Raw genomic sequence first — 12120 nt, 5'->3', positions numbered from 1 at the left:
TGATCATTTCCCTTTTCAGGGTCTGGGATTCCATCGTGAAGGGCTCTGGAAGAGCAGAACCAGGCTATCCAAGCACTCGCTATGATGAATGGAAACTTACAGGGCACCTGAGGCCAGAAGGGTCAGAAAACAAATGTCTAGTTTTGCAGGACGCACCCATGTTAACAGTGCCACTGCTAACTAGTTCCGGATCAGCCTTGTGAAAAATGACTTACCATTTCCAGGCTATAATGAGAGTAAAAGTCTGCAAAGACGGATGAGACCATGCTCTGAGTAATCCTTGATGAAGCTTGTTTGAGCAATACAACCATTTGTCTCTCTCCTTCGTCTGGCTCTTGTTATATAAAATAGCTGTGTAATCATCTTGAGCCAGAATGGACTGAAGGGACCAAGGGACAGGAACTTCTGAGTCTCACGTTTCTGTCATCCACAGCTGCTCATCAATAAGAGAGAAGCCCATGTTCCAACCAGCACTTTCTCATGACAATACTGGGCATTCAAGCATAACTTGAAAAAAGAAAACCCCAAACCTTCCATTTTGTGAGCACTTGGGCACTGAATTTCCTGAGTAGTTTGCCTTGATCCTAGAAATCAGGAAGCAAGTCTTTGCCAGGAGCGTGTTGTTACCCTGAATGAGTTAACCCTGGAGCCCAGCTCATTTCTAACCATTTGATTATTTACCCTTCAAATCCTTGGTGGCTGCAACATCTGGCATCTCTCCTGCCTTCCACTGAACGTGCCATGTTGCTAATCCAATCAGTTATTAACAGTCTAAACCATAGAAGACTTTTGGGGGAGAAAGTGTGGTCTGTTGGAGAAAACCCTGGAAAAGGAGTCTGGTGGCATAATTTTCTAGCCCTATTGTGATCTTGAGAGTATCGCCTTGCTTCCATAGGACCTGCTTTTCTCACCTGTAAACAGGACTCACCTGACTCACGGAAGTACTGCAATCCAAAACATCAGGGGTTCCTTATACATACCCTGTTCCTCCCCATGCACTTGACTGGACTCCTGGGCTCTCGTCCCCACCACTTTTTATTCAAAAATTAGCAATATATATTTTAACATGTATTTATTTATTTTAGAGAGTGGGGGGCGGTGAAGAGGGAGAGAAAGAATCCCCAAGCAGACTCTGCGCTGAGCGTGGAGCCTGATGTGGGGCTCGATCTCACGACCCTGAGATCGTGACCTGAGCTGAAACCAGGAGGCAGATTCTCAACTGACTGCACCACCCAGGCAGTCCCCAAATTAACAATATTTTGAGATGCAACACAAAATACATGCTTTACCATGGAACAGGTTCTATTCTCCCAGGTCCTGTAAAGGAAATGATGTCAGTCTCCTCTGAGGTCATTAGTGGGTTATTTCTCCTAGTTCATGGCCATATCACTGATATCACTTTCTCTGGTTTACTATTACCTTCAGGAGCATGTTGGACGTCCTGGTGGGCTGGACCTGTTGCAGCTCCATTCACCTGGTTGCCAGAGGCAGAAACTTGCAAGTTTCCCTTGCTGATCTATCGTTGTCTTCAGCTTTCCTCCCCAGTCCCCACCCACAGTGCAATCAAGATAGTGGTTCCCAGTTCCTTCATTTCCTCTTGGATCTTGTCTGCACCTCTCTAACCCTGCAGCTATTTTGTTCAGACTCTCCTCCTCTTTCACTGCTGGTGCACCCCTTTTCCAAGAGATTTCCCCAGGCCTTCTGCCAATAGTGTCTCCACTACATCTGCAGTGAGCTTGGTTAAAGATCTTCCTTAAATGGATCTCTCGAGGACCCTTGATCGCCTTTACTGGGGTTGGCGTCACAGGTGTGAGACCATGTAGGGGCACAGGAGCCCCTGCTGGGTTTAATGCTCTGTGGTCACCATCTTGAACTTCTTACTAATTTTTACTTTTTTTTTTTTTTAGATTTTATTTATTTATTAGAGAGAGAGAGTGCGAGCATGTGCACATGAACTGTTGGAAGGGGAGAAGGGGAAAGGCAGCAGGTGAGGGAGGAGGACAAGCAGGCTTTGTGCTGAGCGCGAAACCCTAAGTGCAGCTTGATCTCATGACCCTGAGATGATGCCTTGGGATGAAATCAAGAGTAAGACACTTAACTGACTGAGCCACCCAGGAGACCCCTGAATGATTTTTATGTGAGAAGCCCCGAAATTTCATTTTGCGCTGAGCTTCACAAATTATATTGCTGGTCCTGTCTTTCGTGCAGAATCCAAGTCCAGGAAAGAGTCGTCAAAGTTCCAATGACTGCCTCTCACAGGAAACACTTTGGCTACAGTTCTCTGACCTCTAGTCTTGTGCTTTTCTACTTCTTTCCATGCAACCGCCACCAATTACACTGTTTGGTCTATTTGGTGTCATTTATGCAAAAAGAATTCATTTCATGCCTAATGCATGCCAGAGACTGTCATAGGGCACTGGGAACACACAGATGAGAGCAGAGACCTGGTCTCAAGAAAGAGACTAACTAAACACGGTAACAACACCACGATGTGGGATGTGCAGAAAAAGCAAACTGGAGGACTTATAAGCCACACACACACACACACACACACACACACACACACACACAGGACTTCTATTTGTTTGATTTTACTGAAATAGAATATATATTTAACATTAGGTAAGGGTTTTCTCAATGTTTGCTTTTCAAAAATCCACATTATACATTCTTCCCTTCTTCCTTTTCTTGCTCAGTAATTCCGTGTGTAAATTTTTCCTAAATCAATAATTCAAACAAAGTTTGGATTATTTTAAGAACCCCCTTTTAATAAGAGTTTTGTTTCCATCATTAGAATAGCTAGCTTAAAGTTCATTTTCATTCCACATCTTTGGAAAGGACATTGAATAGTAGCTGTTTTCCAACTTGAGCTATTTGCTTATTAAAATTAGACATGCGATTCCACACTTGTATTTATTCTTTCAATTAGGCAACCTAGCATTGTATTTGGAAATTTTGTTTTAAATGCTGGCTTTCCCTTACAATTTTGTTCTCGAAGCATCTGTTTAAGGAGGAAGCATGTAAGTCATAAAGGATTCCATAAATAATATGCGGATGAAAACTGCCAGCTCAGCCTGATTTTACAGCCACATTACAAATATTCTGCTTAATGATTTTCACTTGCATCTTGGACTCTTGTCACTTTCCTCTTTTTGAGGGAATCTGAGTTTTCCAAATGCTCCCCTTCCCCCGTCCATGGGTTTCTAGGTCACTGCTGACTCCGCGATTCCCTATGTATGGTCACCAAGATCCCCTGCACAAGCGGTGTAAACTTGACCTTTCTTGCTCAGTGTGGGGGTGGCAGGCGAGTTCGCAAACTGAGCCTGACTTTTTCCGCCAGATGTGCAAAGGGTGGGAATTTTAATATACATTTTAGGAATTAAAAGTTCTTATTTTGCTTTTAGGCTGAGGTACCTTGGGTAAAACCTAATTTTGATTGGGAGCCTGGGGATAGAGCAGGGAGCAGGAAAAATCAGAGAGCAGTTATCTCTTTGGGCTTGAAAATAAAACAGATGCAGGGAACCCTGGAGACACTCTGAGATCTTATCCTCCTATGGCTGTCTCCCCTTCTCTGTACGTTGAGCACTTTATACGTATTCCCGTCACCATGCCATAGCTACACTCCTTCTTCCATGGATTCTTCAGTTCTCCCCTTAAACTTCACTTCTTCTTTTTTTTTTAATGTAATGTTATTCGATCTTTATTTTTTTATTTTATTTATTTATTTTTTTATGATAATATTTTTTTATTATATTATGTTAGTCACCATACAGTACATCCCTGGTTTTTGATGTAAAGTTCCATGATTCATTAGTTGCGTATAACACCCAGTGCACCATGCAATACGTGCCCTCCTTACTACCCATCACCAGTCTATCCCATTCCCCCAACCCCCTCCCCTCTGAAGCCCTCAGTTTGTTTCTCAGAGTCCATAGTCTCTCATGCTTCATTCCCCCTTCTGATTACCCCCCTTTCTTTATCCCTTTCTTCTCCTACTGATCTTCCTAGTTCTTATGTTCCTCACAGATGAGAGAAACCACACGATAATTGTCTTTCTCTGCTTGACTTAGTTCGCTTAAACTTCACTTCTCGAAGTGAAGTCTGGGGCGCTCCAGGAAAGTCGGACCACACACTGCGGTCTCTCCAAGCACCCAGCACCTTCCCTCTGCATCCCTATCACCAACTGGGACTTTTGATTTATTTGAGAGAATACTGGCTTTTGTCTGTCACCCTACTGGGTCCTATGCTCTTCGAAGGCAGAGCATAGAACTAAACATAGAAAGACGGGTATGTAAGGACTTTATGTGAGTTTCACAGAACTTCTGTAATCCTGGAAATGTTCTAAATCTGTGCTGTTATGGTAGCCACAGGCTGTCTGCTGAGTATTTGAAATGTGGCCAGGAAGATTGAGGAATAGAGTTTTAAATTCTATTTAATTTTAATGCCTTCGAACGGAAGTTCCAATAGCCTCGTGTGGGTTCTGTATTGGACGGCGCTGCCTGGGAACTCGGCGGGAGGGGCGTGGATGCAACACCGCCATCACCGAGGGGGTGAGTGCTGGGGTGTGGAAGCAAAGGAGAGTCAAATCCAGCAAAGGTGATATTTTTGCATTTTCCATACCCAACATATACACTCATCCACACACATCCACACCACCTGGGACCCTTCCAGCCGGATTGGTCTGAATGCAGGAGGAGGACGTTTGTCGCCTCTCAGAGAGGCTCTCCTGTCTTCTCTGACACTGAGTGAAACCCTATTGCAGCTGAACTGGCTAAGCTCAGTCTCTTCCCGTTTCACCCCTGCACAGAGTCCTGCACGCCTCTGGCGCAAGGAGACAGTCCGCAGTCCAAGTGTGCCGGTGTGGTCCCCTGAGTCACCAGGAAGCGGCAAATCCTCAGCGGGTGAGTTCCCTGCACGGGGAGGATATCCTTAACGTGCTATAACCTGAAAGAGCGCATGTTTATCTTGCAGCATAAAAGACCTGTGTTGGCCATACAGCACTTGCAAATCCTGGCCTCTCTCTAAGCCTGACTCAGTAGGTGGTAAGTCAAGAAATGTATTTACCCTCTCCTTTCCCGTAACCCGTTGGCTGCACAAGCCCTGGCTGGAGGCTGGGCTTTGCTTTCCCAAGGGGTCTGTTTCCAACGGTACATTGATCCGCGTCTGTCAAAGAGTCCCTTCCCTTGGATATAGGAGGTCGCAACCCCGTTGGCTCAGTTCTCTATTTGGAAGAGCCGAATCCGAAAGGCCTGGCTGAGACTGTTCCACTTTTCAAAAGCTGTGTTAGCAGGAGAGTCTCGCATGTTCTGGTGAGAGCCGGGTGCAGCGAGTACCTGCGGACCCAGAACGAAAAAGGTTGCGTGTGCTCTCAAATGAGGAGATGGCTCCGGGCTACTTGAGTGAGAAAGAGCTTTCTGACCTTACTGAAACCCACACAAATATTTCAACAGCCTTTTTAATGACCAGTGGACAGGTTTCTCTGCTGCTGACTCGATCTGGTTGGGATGCTGCAGCTGAATTGTTTCCAGGAAATCTGCCGTAGGCTAGTCGAAGTTATTTAAAGGACGTTTCATTGACTTAGAGGAAACAGAAAATTCCAGGAGATGAAGTATATATTATTTTTGGTTTAATAATATTATGGATAAAGTAATTGCTATATGCAGTTTTATTCCACTGAATTTCTGTGCTCTTTCAGATTGCTCCAGTGGTTTGCACGGGGGCCCTGAAATGAACCCATATGTCTATGGGAATTGGTGTGTAAGAAGAATAGCATTTTGCCTTAGGAGGAAAAATCCTGAATTGATATAAATGTTTTGGGGGGCAATTCATTACCCACCCGAAAAAATAACTCATGACATATGCAAACATAATCTAGCTTGTCTTCAATACAGTCTTAAAAAAATAAGCAAACAACAGTAGCACTCCTAGAAGGAAAAAAAAAAGGGGGGGAGATTTTTCTTGAAACAGTTTTGAGCAGGAAAAACTTTCCTAAGAAAAATACAAAAGTGGAATTGTGTAGAGAACAAGATAAAAAGATTTTACTACTACGAAAACTCAAAGCATTTATATGATGAAAAATCTCATCAATGAAAGATACACCAATGGCTGAGATATTTCTATTAGCACCAAAAATTACAAACAAAGATTCACATTTGGAGTAAAAAATTCTTATAGATTACTAAGAAAAAGACAAACAGCTGTATGAGGAAAGGAGCAAATACCGGGAGCAAGCTGAGAAAATATGAACGGCCAAGAGACATGTGAAAAAAATGTTCAACTCTGCTACTAATCACGCAATGCAACTTGAAGTGATACGGCTTGTTACACCAGCAAAATATTTTAAAACTATGTACAGTGCTGGGGAGAATGTGGAGAAGGGGAACTTTCCTGTGGCCTATGGGAATCTGTTTTAGCTCATCGATTTGGATAGAAAACGCACACGATCTATTCAAATTCTAAATGTACTTGCCCTTGGATCTGGCAATTCGCTTCCAATAATTTATCCCACAGAAATACCTGCTTGTGCAGGAAGAGACACAAGTATACAGTTCTTTACTGATGTGAACAATTCGAACCAAGAAAAGCACTCTAAGTAGGAATCGGCTCTCTGACAAGTGCTCTGCTGTTCTGTGCTGCTTCTCATGTAGGTTCCCCCTTTTTTTAAAAAAAGATTTTATTATTTATTTGACAGAGAGAGAGAGCCAGAGAACACAAGTGGGGGTGGAGGGGGGAAGGAATAGCAAAGGGAGAAGGAGAAGCAGGCTCCCCACTGAATAGGGAGCCTTACGCGGGGCTCGATCCCAGGACCCCGAGATCATGACCTGAGCTGAAGGCAGACGCTTACCTGACTGAGCCACCCAGGTGCCCCATAGGTCCCCCCTTTTACATTATTATGAGATGTGAGGCTAATAGCATCTTGCCACCAAGAAAACGTAAGGCTACCTGATCAAGATCCCACTGGGTTCTCGGCACTGTCCTCTCTAGTACTTGAAATTATGCTTATCATTCCACAGTTCTGCAGCCTTGTGTGTTTCTTTTAGCCTGTACCTTTGTCTGCATTTTATTTCTATTAACGTGCCTGGACACATATCCCCCCCTCCCTCCTTTTCAACAGATGCCCCCTTCTGAACAATCCAGGCAACTCAATACTGTATATTTTTGTTGACGAAAGTTTTGGGCTCTCTTACATTCAGAACAAATGGAGAGACCCAGGGAATGGATTGAGGGTAGCAACAAGGAGCAACATTCTTGGAACCAGTTGGTGTTCCACTTCTGCCGGACTTGTTTCTCTTCCCATGACCCTCCCCTTCCCTTCCTCTGGGCTTGCAGAAACATCAAGCCAGGGGTGATCTAAGGGCAGAACTGAAGAAAAGCAAATGGAGAAATGACATTTTATAATTAAGGTCGTTTGGGGGTTTAGGATCATGCTGGAAAGGGCCTTATGGATTACCTGGTCCCACCCCCACATTTCTTCAGAACAAGTGACCCTCCCACTAGCACATCCCTAGAGTTGCGACTCAAGTGAAATCAACAGAAATCACTTCCAGAAAGTTCAAACGAGAAGTATGCAGTATCTCTGGAATTGAGAATAAACTAAACCTCCTAACTGAAGTTGGAAACGAAGACAGGGCATTGTGCTTCTTTGCATTGTTTATTATGCAAAGTAGCAAAATTAATTTATGCAAAATAATACTGTTACTTTAATTTTATAAGCTGATTTCGAATTATTCAAGCATTTTGGTATAAATCCCCATTTAATATTCATGACAGCTTTGTGAAGTCTGAATTATTATTCTGATTTTGCAGTTTAATTATTAGGGGTTCACTGAGGTTAAGTGGCTTTCACATTAACACAGAGCTGCTAAATGGTAAAACAAGCATTCAGATACGAATCCCATCACTCCGAGGGTAGCACCAACCAGAGCCGAGAAGTAAAGGCACTCCTAATACCAGAGATGCATCACCTAATGTTTCCAGCAGAATTAAATCAACGATCCCCTTTTCTGCTCTGGTGAGCCTCATTTTGGGGTCCACCAGCCCTCATTATTGGTGTGATCCCAGTTATTAAGGAGTCCAGACAGGATCATGACACAGGACATTTCATTCAACAGTTAGGGCTTCAAATGTCACAAATGACAACAGAAGCTAAGAACGAAGTCATCCTAGAAGGTTTTTTTTTTTTTTAATGAAAATTTCTCTGCCTGGCATTTTTATTCATAGTATAATTAAATTTGAAGCAGGTCTGACAGTTCAGCCAAAATGATAGAATCGATTATGCATTTGAAAAGAGAAAATGTAAATAAAACAAAAATTGTTTTATGTCTAATTATAGGCAGTTGACAAGATTTCAGGGAAGTATCGAAGGCTCTTTACTCAGGATCCAACTCCTTTTTAGTCCTCTCGGTATAGTCCTATAATCTACCCCCCCATGCTGGAATGACTCAGTTTCACACGTATTTTTGCCCATGCTGTATCCAGGATAGTGCCAACCATTCATGCTGGAGACAGAAAGAAACACGCTTCCTCTGTTGGAATTTTAGAAGCTGTTCCATGCAAAGTTAAATTCCTGCAAAATTGGAAACTTAAGGGCGATTTGTTGTGGTTTATAGCTTTAAGTGATTATGGAGGCTGTCCAAATGCCCTGTTTTACGTTGAAGTGGATGAATGAACACTCCTAGGGGTTATCCAAGATAGCCTGGGTCTTCCTGGCAATTTCCTTGAGAAATAACGATACCCAGTGGCAGGACTGAGTCTAAAAACACATTTGCGCAGGTCCAGATCATGTGGTTTCCTCACCGCCTCTAGGTCCAAGGTTCAGTTTGTTCTGCACTTCTGACATGTCATGATACCAGGGCAAATTTCATCATTCTGTCTCTTTCCTTCCCCGTGAATTCTGACACATGACTTCTCTTTGTAAGATTGCCAATGAAGAAAGTTTTCTTCCCAGATCATACTTCGTATACTTATTTTTAAATGGCACATTTTCTATTGAATTCCTCTTGCCGATAGTTATTGCTTAGGGGGGCAGGCTTGGCAATTGCTTCTTACGTTGATCATTGACTGACACATTTTCCCCTCTCCCAGAGCACATACCATTTGGTATCATTGTTGTCGATTTTCCGTTCTCTGTCCTTGACCTTGCTGTGTCCACAGACGCAAGAACCTCCTGGAATAGCTGCCGAATCTTCCCTCCTTTGTCTGAATCTGCACAGTAGATGAACTGGGTTGTGTCACATTGTCACATTCATTCTCAATAATAGTAGCAGCAAACGTCATTAGGGGCTGACAGTGCTCTGAGTAAACATGGGACATTTATCGTCTCATTAAAGAAGCTCACAACCCTGTGAGATGGGGACTATCCTTAGTTCCACTCACAGCTGAGGGAACCAGGCTGAAAGTAGTTAAGGACATTTCCCCAGGTCCCAGGTTGAGTCGTGGAACGTGGAACAAGCCAGTTTCACTCACCGTGATATTTTGCCTCTGATGTGAAGTCGTGGGGTCCCAGTAGGAGTGAGAGATGCCTTGGAATCTAAGTTTTCTTCCACGTCTCAGTTCCTTCTTCAACATTCCCACCAGCTGGCCATTTTATCTGTGAATATCTGTTTTATTTATGCTGTTCCACCTTTACCTGTTGGAAGGACCATCCTTAGGTCAAAGCCAGACCTGCCACCTTTGGAAATGCTGGTTCTGCCCTCTGGGATCACGGAGGATCTTCTAATTTTCCTTCCTGAACACAGATTTCAAAATCTCAGAGACTTGTTTTTTCCCCTAATTGATCCCCAGTCAGTACAACTAGTCTGTGTATATCTGAATGTTGAGCGCCTTCACTAAGCTGCACGTCTGCATTAGACACCCTCAGTTTGCCCGCGTGCCCCGTAATGAAGCATTAACACCACTTCCCCAGCAGCTGGTCATGGACTCCTCCATGAGCTAATCACGCCTCCCTCATCAGAGCACACAAATGCCTTTAGCTCAGGGGCTAGTTGTGCTCAGGGAGGTAAGAATCGTTGGTTTGCTGGGAAAGGAGAAGAACACGTAGCTTCTTGTCAGGTGAGTGTTGTCTGCATTTCCAGGTTCCCTTTCTGTCTCCTCCGGTGTATCAGCTGCCCCCCCCCACCCCCACAAGACCTCTCCTGCCCTCTAGTAACACCCAGTTTTTCCTCTGGCTCTGAGTGGTCTCTAACTACTGATGCGTGTCTAACTCTCCCCTTGTCTTTCCTGGGTTGCTTAAACAGAGAGGGAGGCAAACCATAAGCGACTCTTAACTACAGGGACAAACTGAAGGTTGGTTGCTGGAGAGGAGGTGGGTAGAGGGATGGGGGAGCTGGATGATGGGCATTAAGGAGGGCACGTGATGGAATGAGCACTGAGTGTTTATGCAACTGATGAATCACTAAATTCTACCCCTAAAGCTGGTAATACACTATATGTTAACTAAATTGAATTGAAATAAAACATTTTTAAAAATTTGACATCCTTCCATTTTGGTGTTTGTTTTTTTGATAATGATAGTGGCTGAGAGTTTTCCAGAAATACCCAGGGAATATTTTACTTCCTTCCTCCTTTCTCTGTTCCCTCCCCTCCCTTCCCCTCTCCTTCCCTTCCACCTCTCTCCTCCCTTTCCTTCCTTCCCTACCTTCTTCCCTTCTTCGTCTTCTTTCATTCCTTTCTCCCTCCCCTTCCCCTGTTTTATTGATTTCAAAACATATATGCCAACTTCTTCAACCACCTCAAATTATAATATTTTCTTCATGGGAGTGGAGATAAGGAGCAAGAACACATTGTTAGAAAAATCTCTCTGGGTACTTGTGCTATATATCACTCCATGTCGTTTCCTTATTTACACTCATTGCTTTTCACTTAAAGGAAATCTGGAAGTCTCTTAATACTGTTTAGTGCAATGTGCTTATATTCTTCTACATAAAACAATGTCTAAGAGATTTGACACTATTTCAAACAACCAGAACTTTACTGAACACTAAGCTAATGGATTTGGGAATGTCATGTAAAAATTGCCAATATTTCAAAATCTTTGATGTGATTATTTCACTTTAAAAATTACAAATTTCCTTTTGGATGGGCCCACCATGATTGGGCAAATGTTGTGAAAAGGTTTTAGATCAGGTGAATCAGAGCCATGGGGAGTCAAAAGGAAAAGGAGGTTCTGGTAAGGTCCTTCTTTGGGGAAAAGGAGACATATTGTATAAGGGGTGTCTGTTCAGGCTTCTACCTTTATTAGGAAGATAATGAAGGTAGTAGTCCAAAATAAAGAACTTACTGAAACAAAATAGCCCTTAAGAATAAGAAAAATAGGGGCTCCTGGGTGGCTCAGTCAGTTGGACACCTGCCTTTGGCTCAGGTTATGATCCTGGAGTCCCGGGATCAGGCCCTACATCAGGTTCCCTGCTCAGTGGAGAGTCTGCTTCTTCCTCTGCCTGTCAGCCAGCTCATGCTTTCAGGCGCTCTCTCTCTCAAATAAATAAACAAAATCTTAAAAAAAAAGAAAAAAGAAAAACAAAATAAGGGGAAAAGCCATCTTATTTACTGTAGCAACAGAATATGGAAATTTTGACTTCTGAATGATGAAGCTACTTACCCTTCCTTTCCCTGGAAGAGAGAAAAGCATCTCTTCTGATGGAATTTCCTGCTATTGTGAATCTGGGGAAAATTCAATATTAATAATTACAGTAACAAATAAGAAATCAGTACCTGTGCAATATTGTTATAAGAAAAAAAACATAAATTAGTATCAAAACCTTCAGCAGATGAAGATACTGGAAAAAAGTCATGAAATGAGGACCATTGCAATAGAACACTCCATTGTAAATTAAATATTAAAAGAGCCACTGCACATACGAAGGGGTACAATGCACAGAATAGAAAAGATAAAAAACAGGAAGCTACAAAACAGGAGTTGATAGAACTCAGAAAAGAAACTAAAGAAAAATATAACAACCATCACAGAATAAAGGGTAAATTAAATGGTGCTTAAGAAAAATAGATACAATGGGAAGGCCAACAGAGAGAGATCAATATAAATTGTAAATATAGAAAGGGCTAAAAACATTAGAGAAACTTCCTATTCTGGCTCTGACGGAGGGACAGTTATAAGTCTTATAC

General features: G+C 42.9%; 1 long non-coding RNA gene across 1 annotated transcript in view; it reads left to right on the top strand.

Annotated features, from left to right (window-relative positions):
• The first annotated feature begins 4811 nt into the window (after positions 1-4811).
• Positions 4812-12120, top strand: part of LOC130541975 (uncharacterized) — a 43633-nt gene continuing 36324 nt past the window's right edge. The window contains exon 1 of the long non-coding RNA XR_008956142.1: positions 4812-4901. This is a non-coding gene — a long non-coding RNA (uncharacterized LOC130541975). The remainder of the gene's footprint in view (positions 4902-12120) is intronic.

Source organism: Ursus arctos, unplaced genomic scaffold (assembly GCF_023065955.2).
Source record: "Ursus arctos isolate Adak ecotype North America unplaced genomic scaffold, UrsArc2.0 scaffold_28, whole genome shotgun sequence".
Taxonomy (NCBI): Eukaryota; Metazoa; Chordata; class Mammalia; order Carnivora; family Ursidae; genus Ursus; species Ursus arctos.
Note: the sequence above shows the minus strand (reverse complement) of the source record. Positions and strands in the feature narration are given on the sequence as shown.